Source organism: Octopus bimaculoides, chromosome 8 (genome assembly GCF_046866305.1).
Source record: "Octopus bimaculoides isolate indiv1 chromosome 8, ASM4686630v1, whole genome shotgun sequence".
In the NCBI taxonomy this organism is placed as follows: Eukaryota; Metazoa; Mollusca; class Cephalopoda; order Octopoda; family Octopodidae; genus Octopus; species Octopus bimaculoides.
The window spans coordinates 77,112,841-77,123,943 of record NC_142935.1 but is presented as its reverse complement, the minus strand read 5'-3'; the positions used below and the strand labels follow the sequence as shown (position 1 = coordinate 77,123,943).

Here is an 11,103-nt window from a genome sequence, read left to right as displayed (position 1 = left end):
GAAGATGCATTGAATAAAAAAAAAAGGGAAATGGCAAATAGAGAAGTAAAAAAGGAGAAGTGAAAGAAAGTAGAGGCAGGGTAAGAGGGATAGACAGAGAAAATGACTAAGGTGAGGAAGATAATGGTAATTAGAAAGAGTAAAAAGAAGTGAGGGAAGAGGTGAGAGAGAAAGATATATTTAGATATAGAGAGGGGAAAGTAAGAGAAATGTATAAAATATGATGGAGAAAGAGAAGATAAGAGAGAAGATTTATTGTATTGAAATATTTTGGTATAGCAGGAGATGAGAGAGAGAGGACTGTGAAAGAAAACCAATAAAGGAAAGTGGGGGGGGATCGATCTACGGTATTATAATGTAGAGATTTAGAAGAGTACAGAAGGGTGAAGTGAGAGGAAGAAAGAGGTGTACGAAAAAGACAGATAGGAGAGCATTGACAGAGAAAATGAGGGAATGAAAAAGTGTGTAAGAGGGAGAGAAGGAAATAAAAGAGAAAGAAAAAGGACAGAGAAGGCGAGATTAAGGCGAAGAAATAAAAGGAAAAGAGACAACAGGCAGACAAAGAAGGGCAGAGAAAAATAGAGACAGACAACTAGGCAGGCATTTATCATTTATGCCTTCCTGTCTCTATGTCGGCCTATCTATCTGTCTGTTTGTCTGTATATCTCTCTCTGTATGTTTATTTGTCTGTCTGTCTGTCAGTCTCACTGTATGTCTGCCTGTCAGTCTCTCTTTATGTCTGTTTGTCTGCCTGTCTGCCTCTCTGGATGTCTGCCTGCCTGTCTGTCTGTGTCAGTATACCTGTATGCCTTTTATATGCATATGCCTCTGCTTCTCATGTATATCTGCCAGTTTCTGTAATATGCTATAATGCTAATAAATAATGTGAGACCTAAAAACAAATTGTTTTATTGTGAAACAGACCATAATGAGATGCCCAACAAAGTGACTGCTTCTTCTTGTAATTGTACCTGATACTTTTGGAAATGTATTGTAGGCTCACTGTTTTGCAGGGCTTTCTCTAAGACATTCAAAATGGCATTTAATATACATGAGTGGGTACCATCCAGCATAGATTTTAGAGTCTTTTGGTTGGTCTCCAGGCGGAAGAGCCATATGGTAACACAGCCTCAACATCTGCATATAAGAAATTCCTTTTATGATTTTCTGAGATGTTACATCACCATATTCTTAGACTTTAAGTCCTGCCCAAGATTTGTTGCTACATAGAGTAATATTTGCTTCTGTAGATAATATGTTGCTCACGAAGTATGTAAAAGAATGTTCAGACTTTACTCAGCTTCCAGACATTGAGGTGATGATATAGGGTGTGCTAAAATCCCACCCTCACCCTGCTACTCTTTCTGTTTTGATGCATATTAGACAGAGAAGTTAGGTGGGTAATAACAGTGTCTTCATGTAGCTAATGCTTCATCGATTTTTTTTAGTTACCATCATGGTTTGGACCAGTGCACACCATGCATTTGGCGTTGAATTAATGATCATGTTACAGGTGTTAGAGAACAACTGGGGACATACAATGTTGTATGTCAAGAACAATGGTATTTAGATATAGCTTATTAAGTATCAGGGGATCTACTAATTTTGCATTGTTTAGTTCATACTTATTAGTCCTAGTAATGCAGGGCTTGGGGTTGCAGAATATGATACCTTATATGTGTATCTCTCTCTCTCTCTCTCTCTCTCTCTCTCTACATATATATATATATATATATATATATATATATATATATATATATATATATATATATATATATATATATATATATATATATATATACACATACATATTTCTTTTCCTTTTCTTTTACTGGTTTCAGCCAGAGGATGAGGATATCTGGGGTACCACCTTAGGTGTAATTGGTGTTGTTTCCAGTATTGTTTCTGGTGGAGTAACTAGAGATTGATCACAGTCTCCAGCAGCTTCATATAACCATCTGAACTGAGCCTCAGTCCCTGTTCAAAAATGTGGGTTAACATGACATTATTGTCACTGGAGAAACACCCAAAGACCATCACAGTTTTGGGGTAACTAGGTTTTCATGATATGGGGGATGTCACATAGATTGTAGGCAAGCCACCTGTTGTTCTGGGTGTTGTGTGACTGGTCCTGGCAGAAGTTCTTTTCATCTGAAAGAACCAATCATCCTCAACAGGATGCCTCAGCTTGTTCAAGAGCTTCTTTGTTTTCATCAAGAGGTTCTCCTTGGCTTTGGATGTCAGAATTTGCCCCTTGCACCTCTTGTATGAGTGGTAGCAAAAGTTCTCATGGGTATGACTCCAGTGCCCATTTCTCTTGCCAAAGCCTGGATTCCCTTGCTCAGATTTTCCATCACCATGTCCTGCAGTTGTTGGATGAATTCCTGCATATGGATGCACTCAAAATGCCTGCTGTGTCCCTTCTCGCTGACCATGGCTTCATAGTTTCTGTTTCAGCTGTCCGTGTCATGTCATACAGCCTTCACAGTGTTCACAGAGCATTGAGATTTTCATACCTGGCACAAATCATCACAATACAAGTAACTCTTTTCTAATATTCAGATGGCTTTCAGTCCAAGTTTCTTGAATGCTGCTCAGCCCTGGCTTAAAAGAAATCGTTCATTCATCACGAACATGTAATTTTCCTGCCTCTCACAACATGAAATAAACATACAATGAAAATATTATTATACTGTGAATCTATAAGTTGTGCAGCTCTCTTGGTCTAACTACTAACCTCTTACAATGCTCAGGTGAGGCCTTTACTGGTGTACTGCTCTCACATCTGAGAAAGACTTGTAGTACACACAGAGACATTCAAGACAATATGCACAAAAATGTCACATGCCATGAAGTCACTGATCAACTCTCCACCCTCTGGCCCACAACCTTTCTCATTTCTCTGTCTTTTCTACCACAACAACAATTGCCTCTATTTCTCACATCAGGCCAATCTATAGCTATCTTCATTCTGGCTCTTTCATCTCATCCTTTCTCTTCCCATCAACCATATTGTGTCCAACCTCCTTCCAGAACTCATACTAACCACTAAACCCAGTATTTTCTCCTTGGCACAATTTCCCATCCTGCCATAGAATTGTAACTGATTAAAAGTAATATTAACTGCATAAACTTCATTGGTGTTGGAGGAACTGCGGAGGCCAGGAGGAGAGACCCTTTCAAAAGACTCCTCTCGTCTTGGATAATCAATAAAGGTCATGGGAACTACCCATTCTTACAGACATTATGGGATTTGGAAGATCTGTAAAGGACATAGGAACAAGCCCTTCTTATTGATCTCACTGATTTGGAACAACTGTGTAGGTCATTATTACCTGTAAGTGTATATAATACCAACCCTATATTGAAAATCATAATTTATTACTATCATTTCTTGATTAGTATTGATACTGTCAATTTACTGAAGGCTATACCTTTTAATCATTTTGTACCCTATCTTTGGATACATTTGTTAATTCTTTTCTCCTCTCAGCCCCCAAACACCAGCCATTCATTTTGGAGCCAGGGAGGGTAAAAAGGAAAACACCAACAGGTTTTTGCTGTATTTTCCTGTTTGAGAACAAGAAGAGAGGCATCAACTGTTTCCAGACAAACAAATAACAGGTAATACATGTAGCCACGCATGTAGCTACATATGTAGGCACACATGTAAAGCACACATGTAGCCAAATATGTAAATCTCCATGCACTGTCAAAGACATAGCACTATTCATATTGAGGGCTGATGTAATTGACTTACACCCTTCCCTGAGCTTGCTGGCCTTATGCCAAAATTTGAAAATATTTATATTAGGGGAGTGGTGAGCTGGTAGAATTGTTAGCATGCTGGGCAAAATGCTTTGTGGCATTTCATCTGTCTTTACATTTTGAGTTCAAATCCTGCCAAAGTTGATTTTGCTTTTCATCCTTTCAGGATCAATAAAGTAAATGTCAGCTGAATACTGGGGTCAATGTAATTGATTTATCCCTCCCTGAAATTACTGGCCTTGTGCCAAAATTTGAAATCATTATTATCATAATGAGGTCTTGTTGATAGTGTTGTTTTTGTTATTGTTGCTATTGTTGTGGTTGTTGTTATTTCTGTTGTTGTTGTTAATGTTGTTATTGTTGTTTTTGCTGTTGATATTGTTGCTGTTATTGTTATTATTGATGTTGTTTGATGTTATTTTTGTTGCTTGTTAAAATTGCTGGTATTATCCTATACTAATATCTCCTCCATCTCTCTCTCACTAACCCACTCTCTTTCCCTTATCCCGTCCCTCTCCCTCTCCCACTCTCTCTCTCTCTCCCTCTCCCATCTTCACTCTCTTTTTCCCTCCTTCCTATCCTCTCCCTTCCTCCTTCTTCTTTCCTACCCTCTCCTTTCCTTCCTCTCTCCACTCTCTCTCGGTCTGTGTCCTTTCTCCCCCCCTCCCTCCCCCCCTCTCTCTCTCAATCCCTATCCAATATACCTCTGACTCATCCTCTTTTCTAGGCCTTTCATTTTATCCTAGCCTTCATCCATTTATCCATATAACAATCTGTTCATGAAATTCTTTCTTCCCTAAGTTTCTTCTCCCTATTTCTATATCATGCACACACACACACACACACACACACACACATGCATACATACATACATATACATAACTGTCACTGTATACACACACAAGTGGATCTCACTGCAAATTTGTTACTATGACAACCATACAAAATGCCATATATTTTAATCTACCTTTTGGTTAAAAAATTCATTTGTAGAAATAACTATGTCTAATGGTGTTAAAAAGAAAAAACATTTTTAAAAACAATTATTTTTCCCCTAACAAATATTAGTTTCAAATTTTGGCCCAAGGCCAGTAAGTTCGGGAGTTGGAGTAAGTTGATTACATTGACCCCAATACTCTACTAGTACTTATTTTATCGACCGTGGAATTTGAACTCAGAACATAAAGACAGATGGAATGCTGCTAAGCATTTTGCCTTGCGTGCTAATGATTCTGCCAGCTCACTGCCTTCCTCCCAACAAATATTATTTGGTGGGTAATGTAGATTTTATTATGTTCCCTTGTTAAAGCTATTGATGGTAGTTGGTAAAGAAACAAAGGTTTGGGCATATTGTCTATAAGTGGTTATTATGGATCCATGGAGGCACAATGACCCAGTGGTTAGGGCAGCAGACCTACAGTCATAGGATTGCTGTTTTGATTCCCAGACCGGACGTTGTGAGTGTTTATTGAGTGAAAACACCTAAAGCTCCACAAGGCTCCCGCGGGGAGGAGGGTGACGAACCCTGCAGTATTCTTTCACCAGAACTTTCTCTCATTCTTTCTTCCTGTTTCTCTTGTATCTGTATTTCAGCCTTGTCACACTCTGTGTCATGCTGAATCTCCTTGAGAATTATGTTAAGGGTACTTGTGTCTGTGGAGTGCTCAGCCACGTGCACGTTAATTTCATGAGCAGGCTGTTCTGTTGATTGGATCAACTGGAATCCTCATCGTCGTAACCAACAGAGTGCCATGGTTATGGATCCATTGTCTTGAATGGAATGTTTTTGCACTCATAGGGCATCACTATTTGGTCATATTTGATGTTTTGGGGTTTATTCTGTGTTGAAGGACTGGATGTATCAGTCAATGAAGGTATATAATAAGTGTTTGTAGTAATGTATGCACTACAGCGGTATTGTCATACCAGACATAGGCCCAATCACCAAAGGATAGAACTTAAACTGTCTGGCCAAAGTACAAAACAACAAGTTCTAATATACATGGGATCGGGATGCAAAACTTTTCAATGACTTATTTCACTATCATGTTGATGTTTGTATGCCAGATGTAAGAGCTTGTCTTATACTTACAAGACAAACCAAGTGTTCAATAATTTTGTAACTTGGTTACAAAATGGATGATTATTTGGTTTGGCTGAATTTAGCTGTGTGTTGCTTCCCATATAAAACCAAGTCCATTTTAGATTTTTTATGAGACCATTTATTTATACATGTACATTACATTTATTCATACATAAACATTACATTGCTCACAAAAGTTACATACCTGAGGCTGCATCACCCATTACCAGTGAAGAGTCATATATGTATGTTGTTTGGGGCTAAGAATTGTTTAACTACATATTCATGTGGTGAGAGGTAAGAAATTCTGTGTTCATCATAGACAACCTGAGGTCAAGTAGCAACCAAGGGTCCTGTTCTCTCAGGAACCCCTAAAACCTCTGCACTGATTGTTCCATGTTTCAATATTTGTAGCCAAGCTTTGGTAGGAAAATCATGGAATTTTCCATCAATTGTATGATTGCAAATGTAATGTGATTGGTTGGGATTCAAGGCAAGTCACCTGATATGTGGTGACCTATTTCTCATTACTAAACTAACACAGTTTCAATTCTACACCTTGCTACAGTACGCCTCTGCTAGAGAGATTGTTGGAATGAGAAAAAAACAGTATCAAGATCATTACAATCCCAAAAGAAACATCTAATGCGTGCAAAGAAAAGACATCATAAAACAAATTATACACAGAACGAAAAAATACCAGCATGGAATCAGGCGTCATGCAGAAGGTTAACTGCAGAAATTTACAGCTCCACCACACTGTTGATATTAATAAAGCATGCAGAAAATTGTGTATGGAAAATAATGGACACACAATAGAGAACAGTACATGTATACTTGAGTAAAAACTAGATTGTAAAACTCTAATTGGCAATACAGCAAGCAAGGTAAGTATTGAAATGCAACAGACAAAAGCAAAAAAAGGTATATAACAAAATGAAAGCATTGTCCATATTCTGAGTTCGTATCTGTAAAATTGTCCTGACATTCTGAAAAGTGAAACATGCAAATAGAGAAAATATTCATATAATGTTTTGGAAATGGAAAATTTGAGAACAGTATAGTGTTTGTGTTCTGGTTGTGTATATTGAAACTTAAGGACACTGTGAGTGAGAGTGCTGGATATGCTGAGCCATTTAAACCTCTCTCTATATTGAACATGACCAGAGCAAGTTTTTATAAAGGAAAGTAACTGGCTGGAAGCAAAGAGCAGGAAAACATAGTTTGTGATCTTTCTGTATGAAAAATGCCAAGAGAACATGGTATACATGAATTTGAATATATGAATGCGCATTGTTCCCATTAACCAGAAAAGTGCACCAAAATCTTATGCCAACAAGAAAACTGCCGTGGGAAAACTACAAACATTTATGTGAAAGCATTAAGCTAAGCCATTGCAGGAGAACATTGAATAATATAAATGCATTCATGGTGTACAATTGCCCCTAAGTATGGAACATCATTGTTATATGAATGTGTGTGTTTGAAATTATTATCTGCAGGTGCATTTTCAGGGATTGATTGCAGCATGTAAATTTATTTTCAAATGGAGTACACAGAAAAAAAAAAAACATTAACTTTGGACACGACTGTTGCAAGAATATAAATGTGTCTGTGAATGAATGACATTTGCAGGGCAGGACATTTTTTTTTAATAAAAATGAAATTAAAAACAAGCAAAAAGTTCTTGAGTGTTTCTTCTATGGAGTCATGTGTGCAAAAGAGTTTGGTTGCGATTCATTGTTGTCACCAGCTGCTAACTAGCTGTGAAATTTGACTGTCTAGTCCATGTTAACTGCTATTTCTGACAGACTAGCCATCACTCATGGTTGCCAGCTGTAACAAATCATTATGTTGATGTCAGCACTGGAGATACCAATGTGTGGTAGGTTGAGCCGTGTGCTTTGTACAAAACATGTCAAATCATAAATCTGCAATATTTGTATTTTCATCAGGTTATTATTGCTTTGAAGTTTGTTGAGCAGCTCTTTCACTGTTGGATTCAACAGTTTGTAGTGGAGGTATTGGTATTACCAGTTTGTAGAAGTTGAACACTGATGTCGATTTGATATCCCATTTGCTGTTTTGGCTGCCATTTCTAGTGTCAGAAGCTTCCCATGTGAATGAAGTTGATGACATTGAGGAGTCCATAATATCTTTGGCATAGTCAAGTTGATGTAACTTGTTTTGATTACCATTTCTAATGTAATAGATAGGGCATTTGTTTATTGCAGGTAACTTCTTTTAGTCGATGAACTTGACACTGCAAATTAGCAAACCAAAAAGTCTGAGCTTTGTACCTTACTGACAAGTCTATTTAGCTGGAAGGGGCCATCACAAAAGGATATATGCAAGGAATATAAAATGGAGTGTTGTAAAGGAATAAAAAAAAGGAATGCACCAAAAAGTAATACAGAAGGAATATAAAAAAGGGCATCAAAAAGAATATAAAAGGGATAAATAAGGGGGTGTTACAAAGGGATATAAAAGGGATAAATAAGGGGGCACTACAAAGAAATACAAAAAGGAATATAAAATGGGACACCACAAAGAAATATAAAGGGGGCACTACAAAGGAATACAAAAGGGACGTAAAATGGAACACCGGAGGTACCAATGTGTGGTAGGTTGAGTAGTGTGCTTTATACAAAACATGTCAAATGGGATCTAAAAAGATATAAAAGAGATATAAAAGGGAATACCACAATGGGATATAAAAAGTAATGTAAAAGGGATATAAAAAGGGTACTACAAAAGGATATAAAATGAATATAGGGATGGATGTTAGAATAGACAAAGGGATGGATGGTTGAATGGATGGGTAGATGTAGGGTGAGATAAAATGAGAGATGGAAGGGTGGATAGATGGATGGATGCTGTGGGGATGGATGGTTGGAGAGAAGGCTGGGTGGATGGATGGATGGCTCTAGGGATGAATAGATAGGTGGACATTCACAACATATGACTGAATCATCCCTACCTAATCCTCCCATTCCTAATCCATATCTCATATATAAAGCAGGCACTTACTGTTTGTTTACATTACTTTCTGTAAACTGGAAGAGATGTAGAGTTATTTGTGAGTTATTTACTTCATATGAGTAGGAAGGACTATACTAGTGATCATCACATCTGAATGTAGTAGGCTGGACTGGATATCTTCCAACTGAAAACCTGGCTAAAGATTTGGAAATGGGAATGGATGGGGGTGGTGGTGGGGGTGGGTCTTCTAAGACACATAAAGATTGCTTGTTCATTTATTGACCCTGAAATGAAGAAAAGTAAAGTAGACTTTGGTGTGATTTGAACCCAGAATGCCAAAAGTCAGAATGAATGCCACAAGGCATTCAATTCTCAGTTTTTGACAATTTCTTGTAATTCTGGCAATTTTTAGCAATTCTAGGAATTCTATCTTTTACTTGTCTCAGTCATTAGAGTGCAGCCATAGCAGGCACTGCCTTGAGGAATTTTAGTTGAATGAATTGACCCCAGTACTAATTTTTTAAAAACCTGATTCTTATTCTGCCAGTCTATTCCTAATCAATATTTAAATCAGTCTTTATTTGAATAGCTTGATCCACTAAACCCTGTTTCACTCTGATGGTATTCTGTGGCAAAGACTACACCCATAGGCCACACCTGCAAACCTCACTGGTCCTGGAGGACCTTTGAAGGATATAGAAACAGCCTCTCCTACAGATCTCAGTGGTGTTGGAGAACCTTTGAAGATCATGGAAACAGGCCCATCCAACAGATCTTATTGGCCTTGGAGGACATGTGAATGTTATGGAGACAGCTCCTTCTAACAAATGTCATTGGTATTGAAAGACTAAAGATAATAATGGAGAGAGCTCCTTCCTACAGAGGTCATTGATCTTGGAAACCCTGGAAAAGCCACAAGCATGGATTTTTCCTACAGACTAAATTAGTAATAAAAATAATCTCCATCAAAATGGGTCCCTGATTATTGTAATGACAAAATAAATTTAAACAAGATAAAGACTGTTTTATCTGCGTATGTTGTAAATAATTATTTAACTCACAATCAACCAAAAGATTACCAGTGTCTTTTTTTATCAGTTCATGCTTCAGATGTTGGCATTCAATTTAACTACCAGATGTTGATTTGATACCAATCTATGATACTGGAGATCAGATTATAGTCTATTAAGTCAGTAGGTGAAGTACCAGTGATACCAGTGAATTACTGGTACTTCACTTCTTCCATTGAACTCATAGATATCAAAGACAAAGCTTATTTCATTGGGATTTGCACTGAGAAACTACAAGTGTGATACCCTTGTGTTTCTGTTAATCGACAATAATAATGGTGAGGTTGATAGTGATGATGGTGGTGATGCTGATGTGAATGCTTGTGAGGGTAATGGTGGTGATAATGATGGTGGTGACAGTAATGATAGTGGTTATGATAATTGTGATGACGATGGTGATAATGATATTTTATCCGAAGCATATATACATCAACAGGTCCTCATTACTGACCCTTCAATGTTATCAGCCATGAAAGGAAATTATCATATACACAAGTGGTCCCACAACCTGTATTTCCTCTTTAACCATGACTTGTACAGTTTATGAACTCATAACACTGAGGTAAGTGGACAATACCACCACCACCACCATCCACATCCATCAAAAGTAAAAAAAAAAAAAATTATAAAAATGAAAAATTTCCAACTTACTTCTTCAATTAAATAAAACAAAAAATATAGTCACCCCAGCCCAGTACTCCACACTCTGGAGAAATACAATCAATCAGGAATCAATGAGGAATAAACTTGTTGCTATGGACAACCATGGCATTTGAAGCAAATGAGTCAGAGAGAAACAGAGAAAGAAAGAGAGAGAGAGAAAAAGAGGGAGGGAGAGAGGGTTAAGGTGAGAGAGAATCAGGAAAGAAGGAGAAAGAACAGACGGGTGGAGGGGGGATGGAGAGGGGATGGAGAGGTGTGGAGAGAGACAGTGGGGGATGAGAGAAGATGTATCCAGGAGTGTGTGCGCATGTGTTTTGTGTGAATGCGTGTGCATAAGTGTGTGTGAGTGTGTGTAAGTGGCAAAAATACTAGAAGAGATTCAGAGAATATACTAGACAGTCAGTCAGCCAGAACGTCTGTCAGAGAGTTTGCTGCACAATAACAAGCTAGATTGATTTTTTGTTGTTGTTCTTTTTTTTTTCTAAGAGACAACATTGGCGTGGCTCCACTGGTGGATGTTCTTGATATCTCTGTTTA

General features: G+C 37.7%; 1 long non-coding RNA gene across 1 annotated transcript; it reads right to left on the bottom strand.

The window, feature by feature from the left end:
- Positions 1 to 5,967: 5,967 nt before the first annotated feature.
- Positions 5,968 to 10,871, bottom strand: LOC149134457 (uncharacterized). The gene is made up of 2 exons (XR_016242777.1): positions 10,555 to 10,871; positions 5,968 to 8,114 (listed from the first exon to the last, which is right to left on the bottom strand). It is a non-coding gene; the product is annotated as an uncharacterized LOC149134457 (long non-coding RNA).
- Between the last annotated feature and the right edge of the window lie 232 nt (positions 10,872 to 11,103).